The sequence below is a fragment of the Hipposideros armiger genome, unplaced genomic scaffold (genome assembly GCF_001890085.2).
Source record: "Hipposideros armiger isolate ML-2016 unplaced genomic scaffold, ASM189008v1 scaffold_1783, whole genome shotgun sequence".
Classification (NCBI taxonomy): Eukaryota; Metazoa; Chordata; class Mammalia; order Chiroptera; family Hipposideridae; genus Hipposideros; species Hipposideros armiger.
Genome location: NW_017733133.1, coordinates 41,329 through 49,938, shown reverse-complemented (window position 1 = coordinate 49,938; position 8,610 = coordinate 41,329).

Genomic DNA, 8,610 nt, shown 5'->3' with positions numbered 1-8,610 from the left:
AAAGACAGGTGTCAAAAACCACAGCGTGTGCCATGGGGGCTAGGGACCCACAGGAGACCCTCAGCAACACTAGTAACAGTAGTGATTACAACAACCAATAGAAGTGGATGTTCTCACAGTTCTGAAGACTGGAAGTCCAAGATCAAGGTGTTAGCAGGTTGGCTTTTCCTGAGGCCTCTCTCCTTGGCTTACAGACAACTTCATTCTCCAGGAGTCCTCACATGGCCTGTTCTCTGTGTTTCTCTTGCCCCTGGTTTCTCTTCCTCTTCTTATGAAGACTCAGGTCCTACTAGATTAAGGCACCACCCTTGTGACCTTGGTTACTTTAATAATCTCCTTCAAGGTGTGACCCCCAAAGACAGTAGCACTAAGGATTGAGGTTTCAACATAGAGTTTTTATTGTACACAGTTTAGTCCATATTAGTTGTTGGGAGCCGGCTGCACCTCAGTATCTGACATGGCCTATCACACTGCTATTGTGGCAAATTCTGAAGCTCTGGCTGAGAAACAGATACTGCTTTATGTTTTGAAAAATTTAAATTCCCCTTTGGATGCCCCCAGTAGGATAAAGATCTGATACCCCTTCTTATATTAATTGTTTTATTTTCTTTAAATAAGTGCATTTTGGATATATTATGATAATTCTGTTTTACTGTTAGTTTCTTAAATGATAGATTCTTAGTGATAGACAAGTTATGCACCTTATAATTCTTAAAGATCCTGTTTAGCCAGTAGTGTTTGAAATAGTTGCTAAGTAGTAAACATCCTTTAAGTGCCAAGGCAGGAACTCAGCTCTGGCCATTAACAGAAAAAATTGAAACATAGTTAGGATAAGTTAGTCATTAGTGAAGAACAGATCCGGCTGTACCCTGTAATAGAAACATCGTGAGGAAGTAAAATTCGGAGAAAAACAAACTTCTAAGGAAAATAGACCCTAGGAAGGAAGGAACATTGAAACTATGTAGAAAACAATTTCCTAATGGGTAAAGGTTTAAACGTGGAAAAACAACTTTGGGAAAAACAGCTCAATGACGTAAATAGTTACCTGCCCAGTATAAAAAGGACAGGCTGTAAAAATAAAATGAGACATTAATTCTTGAAAAGCGCTTCTCTGTCGCCGCGTTCTTTCCTCGCCGACTCAGTCTCCACCTGAGGGAACCCCTGGACTTGTGGGAGCCGGTCTCCCGCAATTAGTGAGTCAGGACAGAACTAGGGACAGAGGATCCAGTTGTGTCTGACTCAAGATAGTCAACTGTCCAGATGATATGCATCCACACCATTTAATGAACACCTACTATGTGCCTGACTTGGGTCTAGGAATCAGGATACAATGTAGACAAGACATGACATGTTTGAGCCTTAGAGGGGTTGACAGGGAGATATGGAATATGATGAAGTTTATAAAGATTAGGTGCTACACAGAAGGAGGAGGAAGAGGAGGGAGTGAAGCTGGAACAAGCTAGGGGTGGAGCTGACCCATATATCAGACTGGGAGACCTAGATGAGGGGAGGAGCAGGTGAGGTGAAGAAGAAAGGTCAAATCCTGTATCTGCAGGTAGGAGGGACTAAGAATGGGATTGGTGGAGAGGACCCGGGACTGGCCCTTTAAGTAATGTGGGTGCAGTTGAGCTCAATCTACTGAGACAACCTGATGACCCATCTGGGTGGGACAGAATTATTTAAACCTCACATTTTCAGGAATTACGATCATCTCCTGAGAAGTGGGACTGTTCTTCAGGAGTTCTAGAAATGCACGTCTTTAGGTTACTCTCATTTCACATATGATGAAACTTCACCGAGTCAACAGTGAACTTAGCATCAGTTTTTCCTCCATTATCCTCTTCTGGAACTCAGAACAGCTTGGAAGTATAAAGTGGACACTACCGTGGCAGACAGAGAGAGCTCTGGGAGAAGAAAACCTCGAGTTCTGCCTTAAGGAGAAAGGATTCCCTGGAAGCAGCAACTGCAGGGGAGAAGCCAACACTGCTCACCCCGAGAGAAGACCTCCTCTCTGACAGGAGGGAGCCTTGTTCTCAGAGGGTGGGGGACCCACGTCTCCCATTGCTCTTCTCCTCTCTCTGTTCTCCCCTCTTCTACAGATGCAGGTGACTTGGAGGGAAGAATGCAGGAGAATGCGGTATGGAGAGTCCCAATATTCTGGCTAGAGGACAGCAAACAGGAGCCACTGCAAAGCAGGAGGTACAGGCAGATGGGACACAGCAGGGATAGTGGGGAAGTCACCCTCAATCACTCAGAACAGCTTTGCGGTGCTGGGGCTGAAAATGCATTGTCACAAAGCTGTGCTTACTTTCTAATCCGAGTCTCAGATCCCTGTCCCCTTTGTGTCTGAAAAAGCCACTTGCTGGCATCCTGAGGACACTCATGGGAGAAGCTGGTGACCTTTCCCTCCAGTCCCACCCTGTGTTTCTCTTCAAAGCTCAATCCATCCTCTTCAGCACCTTCCGCCTGAGTCCAGACACCCATTCCACTTACTCAGAGAATAAATCCCTCCTTGATGGACAGGTGAGCTAGGGGCTCTCACCAAGCTGAGAGGAATGGCACCAGGGCTGAGGGTCCCACATTTTCCCATACTGGAGCTTGTCCAGGGTGCCTGATTCAGTCTGGAGCACTCTGCTCCTTCCAGAGAATGTAGAGTCCCTGAGGGATTTTCTAAATTCACAGAAGAAAAGGGTTGCACCTCCCTTGGAAGGCATTTAAGTTCAGCTTTTACACATTGCCAAATCACATTAGAAATGAGTCACCCTTCAGTCTCCTTTCCATGATCCCTAATGAGAGAGTGGGGATTGTCTGCAAACAGGCACTGGGACATTATTGGCATGATGGAAAAGTTCTAAGAGCTGTTGTGGTTGTGGTTATACAAATTTATATATGTACAAAAAATATTGGAAGGGTCACTTACAGTGGATGGCTTTTATGGTATGAGTATTTTGTACTCAAGAAAACTGTTAAAATCTAAGTGTCCGAAAAGATTCTTTCCAACACTGTTTTAAGGCTGATTGTTATCAGAATGTCTCTCACTAACTTGTTTTTTGGGTGGTTTCATAGAGTCACATACCCAAAATACCTTCTTTGGAAGTTAAACTTCTACTAGTTAACCATATGTGTGTGTGCATGACCTTAACCTTTTACAGTAACTGACAAGATTGGAGTGCCATGGGGATTTTGTAATAACTTCACAAAGTGAGTGTTTATATAAATTCTGAGTTATAGATCAGATTTTTACTACATCTATGTAAAACTTAAAGAGAAGGATAACTAACATTCTTTGAAGAGAGGTTAATTAGACCAATAGCTTTTCAGGAAGAAAAAACTCGATATTAATGAGAAAAAATATAAACTATAATTAAATCATACTAAAATATTTGGGATTTTTGAAACCAATAAACTTCATGTGACAGTGTTTAAATGGACCTTGAACAAGTGTTCTGATCCTTGGCCTAATTACATGCTTTGTCATAAATTCTCCAGAATAGGCATGATCACATTCCCTGTCAATGTTATTAAATGAAATGCCTCCCTCTATATCCCAGATTAGTACAACACTAGATAATATGCATGTGGAGACCATGAGATGTTTACAGGAAGTAGCTATGAGAGTTTTCAGAGAATCAACACTTTCCCTCTCTTTTTAGAACAGTTTATTTTATTTGTTTGAAGTTTTTATCCAGAAACAAGGTGAAATTCCTATTAATTTTGCTATAAATACTGACGGCATCAGTAATGCTACCAGGTATGTTGACAAAGCATTTTTATTAGTGTTATCTTCAATCTTAAATTCAGTATCCTTTCAGGTGTTCCATGGACCACTATTAAGGATTAGTTCTTTGAATAGATTATAGATTCCAAAAGAGTCAGGATTTTTTTTTCATTTATATAGGATGTCAAACTCATGAGCAATTACAAATGTCTCATCAATATAGTTCTTAGCTCTTAAATCTCTAGTAACGTGGCTGTGTAGAATGAGCTATAAGTAAGCTAGGTGCTTGATGTTAGAAGTTTTTATGTATGATATAATTATCCTGTCATTATTGTTTGCAAGAGTCATTAACACGTAACATCATAATAGTTTCACCAACTGAACAAGTCAGCTCAAAATCAAAATGTTAGATATTCAACAGCTGTTAGTAGTAGATTTATTTGTATTAGAAAAAATTGGATGTCATCAGGATTCATAGCAGTATATATAGATTCTGTAAATCCACAAATATTGCTTTTAAAGGACTTTTGTATGTAAAATATTTTCTAAATTCTGTTTTCATTGAGAAGTGAAAGGTATTGTTTGAATGCTATTCATAAGAGATTAAATAGTTGATGATATTTAGCTAGAATATGCACAAAACTTTAGGCAATTGATTAGACTGCATAACAACACTAATGTAATCCACAGAAAATTGATCATTTTTCATTCTACAAAATATCACACTGGCCAGTTACATTGATGATGTTATGCTGCTTGGAACAAGTAAGCAAGAAGTAACAACTACTCTAGACTTATTGGTAAGAGAATTGTGTATGTCCAAGGGTTGGAAATGAACACACAAAATTCATGTGCTTTCTACTTCAGTGGAATTTTTAGAAGCCTTGTGGTTTGGGCACAAAAAGATGCCCCTTCTAATGTGAAGGATCATTTGTTGCATATGGCCCCTCTTACAAACTAAAAAGAGACACAATGCCTAGTAGAAATCATTGGATTTTAGGCACCATATTTATTATAATATGCTATCCCAGCCCATTCTCCTAGTGACCCATACAGGTGATGGTTTCAGTGGTGCCCAGATAAAGACAAGACTCTGAAACAGGCCCAGGCTGCCATGCAAGCTGTTCTGTCACACGGACCATGTGACCCATCAGACCCAGTTGTGCTTGAAGTACCAGTGACAGACAGTTTCTGTTCGGAGCTCATGGAAGGCCCCTGGAAGTTAATCACAAAACATTTCTTTAGGGTTTTAGAGCAAGGCCTTATCATCCTGTAAGGACAACTACTTTCCTTTTGAGAAATAGCTTTTGACTTGACACTGGGCCTTAGTGGAGCTGAAATGCTTAACCCTTGGCCTCCAAGTTGTTACACCAGGCAGTGACTTTCCAGAGCCTTTCCTGTCATTGTCCACAGGGATCATGAGCAAACTGGCGTTGATGGGAGTGATGTAGGTCACCCAGTGCTGAGCACATGGACTTATATCCACTTGATGGCAAAAAGTCAGAATGAACCATGGCTCCAAGTTCTCCAGGAGGTGTCAGCTACAGCAAGACCATGAGAGTCAGTGCTCCAACTTGCCAGACCAGTGGGCAGCTGAAGGTAAAATTCCCCTGGCCCTGGACTGCAGCTCAGCAGGAGAATCTCCCAATGAAAAAGATGACTAAACTTGATCCAGAGTCTCAGAAGATAATGTCCCAAATGTGTAGGTAGGATACACAGAAATAAAATCAGTCCTCATACCAAGTACCAGGAAAATCCTCACTTGAGAGAGAAAAGCAATGAACAGATACAAACACTGAGATGACTGAGATGTTGTAATTATATGACACCAATTTTAAAGCAGCAATCACAAAATCACTTTGATGAACACTCATGGGCACTTTTGAAGAAAGTGAGGAGGAGAAAAACTCAGAAATGAAATATAAATTATAGATACAAACAGAAGGAAAACTATAGAAATTAAAATGGAAATAGATGGACTATGCACATCACTAGATGGGCTGAAGAACAGGTTGACACTTGGATGGAATTTCAGGTATTGTGGAGAAAATTAACGCAACTGTAGAAGAAAATTACAAAGACTAGCAAAGACAGAAAAGCAATGAGTCTGGTGTTACCTGCCTAATAAAGTGAAGTTTTGAAAAAGCTTAACACATATTTGAAAGAAAAGGGGCCTTCTGCTCTGAATTAGTTTCCATTACTGTTACTATTCTCCTGGAGATGTCACCAGGGGGCCCTGTGAATCTGCTAGAGATGAGCCAGGCCTGCAGCAAATTCAGATTTAATGGCCCCTGAATGGTGCTCACTGGCTTGTGTTAGAGTTTACAGCAAGTGCTTCCTCCCAAGGGGCAGACTCAGAGCTCACAGGCACCCAAGGCCTCCTCCTGACTTTGGAGCTAGTCCTGAGCTGAGGACATACAGCAATTGGGAAGAGGGTTGGGAACTGAAGGGTTCAAATTTACATGAAGCATGACTGACTCAAACACAAAACTTTCCCCCAGAGAGCTGCTGGAGATAAAAGAAACTTCAGAGAGTTCAGTGTCAGCTGTGGGGCCCCAGTATCCTTGAAACATCTGCACCATGACCTGAACTCCTCTCCTCCTGCTCCCCCTCCTCACTCGCTGCCCAGGTTCATGGACATTTCAGAGACCAGCCTTTGGAGGGATCCCTTTGCCTTCCTTCTTCATTCCTGACATGTCTGTTTCATTGCATGTTGTGGTGAGTCAGGAGCCCTCACTGACTGTGTCCCCAGGAGGGACACTCACTCTCACCTGTGGCTCCAGCACTGGAGAGGTCACCAATGGTCACTATTCATCCTGGTTCCAGCAGAAGTCTGAACAAGTCCCCACAGCATTGGTTTATGACATACACAAGAAAAAAGTATGGATTCCTACCTGGTTCTCAGGCTTCATCCTCTGGAGCAAAGTTGCCCTGACCCTGTTGGGGACCCAGCCTGAGGACTGCTTGCTGATGTACAGTGGTGCTTGGCACAGAGGCAGATTTAGATAAGGAACCAGGACATCAACCTGCCTTGGCCCAGCCTGGTCTATGAATAATCTCATGGGTGGATGGTCACATGATCAGAATCCTCAGCTTTCCAGGTAGTCCTAATGACAGAAAGGTGACCAGATAGATTATTAGCCCCTTTGAACACTAAGGTGGAGGGCATCACAGTAAATGATGTGGGAAGACCTTTTCCATTTACACCAGAGCCCAATTATTTTATAATCCACAGAGATTGGATTATAATTTCCCTGATCAGCTGAATAGCCTAAAGTCAAACATTTGTCCTCCAGAAAGAGACATCCGAATGATGGACTTGGACAGCTAAGAACAAAGGAAAGTAACCCTCTTTTTGTATATGACTCGTTTATCTTTTCATCAAATTTTTAATCAAATTCATTAGGTTTTTAATCAATGAAATTGCATTAAATAAAATCTAGGCAATATGGATATTACAAATTTTTAAAGAAAGTTTACTCCTTATCAACTTGTATACATTTCAGAGTTTGAGTGGATTCAATTTTTTTTTTTTACATTACGTTTTTTCTTCAGTAATAAACATTTTAATCTCAACTGGGGCAATTTCACTACATATAGATGCAGTCATCATTTTATTCTATATAACCATCCTACTTTCATATATCTATGCTATTCAGTAGGTTCCTGTATCAATTCTTATATACTCATGGAACAAAAAAGATAAAAGAAAGTAGTGCTTTGATTTCTTTTTTTAAAATTTTATTGTTAGTTTCAGGTGTTACAGAACAATGCAATAGTTATCCTTTTCACCCTCACAAAGTAACAACCCCCCTTGCCGCATCTACTGCCCTCTCACCCCCGATATCATGCTTATCTATTACAATTCCATTGACTCCATTCCCACTCTCTAGTCCATGTCCCGTGACTATATGTATATATATTTATAGTTGACATACATTATTTTTCAACATCAGCTTCAGATATACAGTGCGGTGGTCAGGCCTCTACACCAACTATGAAGTGGTCTCCCTAACAAGACATGAGTCCATCTTGCCCCCTAAAAAATATTTACAACATTATTGATTATATTCCCCAGACTGTCTTGTCTATCCCTGAGGCTATAGTGTAGTTACCAGTTTGTATTGTCTCATCCCTTCCCCTTCTCCTTCATCCCCACTCCCTCCCAACTAGCAAACCTCAGTTTTTCCTCTGTGTCTCTGAGTCTATTTCTGTTTACATTTCTCATTTATTCAGTTTTTTAGAATCCATGTATAAGTGACATCATATGGTATTTGTCTTTCTCTGACTGACTTATTTCACTTAGCATAATGTTCTCTAGTTCCATCCATATTGTTGCAAATGGTATTATTTCCTTCTTTATAGCTGAGTGATACTCCATTGTGTAAACGTACCATAGTTTCTTAATCCAGTTGTCTATCGATGGGCATTTTGGTTGTTTCCAAGTCTTAGCTATTGTGAATCACGATGAGCATAGGGGTGCATATATTTTTTCGGATTAATGTCTTGGATTTTTCTGGATAAATACCTAAGAGTGGGATTGCTGGGTCATAAGGTAGTTCCATTTCCAGTTTTTTTAAATACCTCCATACTGATTTCCGTAGTGGTTGCACCAGTCTGCAGTCCCACCAGCAGTGCACCAGGGTTCCCTTTTCCCCACAACCTCACCAGCATTTGTTGTTTGTTGATTTATTGATGATAGCCATTCTGACATGGGTGAGGTGGTATCTCATTGTGGTTTTTATTTGCATTTCCCTAATGCTAAGTGACGTTGAACATTTTTTTCACATGCCTATTGGCCATCTGTATGTCCTCTTTGGAGAAATGTCTCTTCATATTCCTTGCCTATTTTTAAATTGGGTTGTTTGTTTTTTTGGTGTTGAGTTGCATGA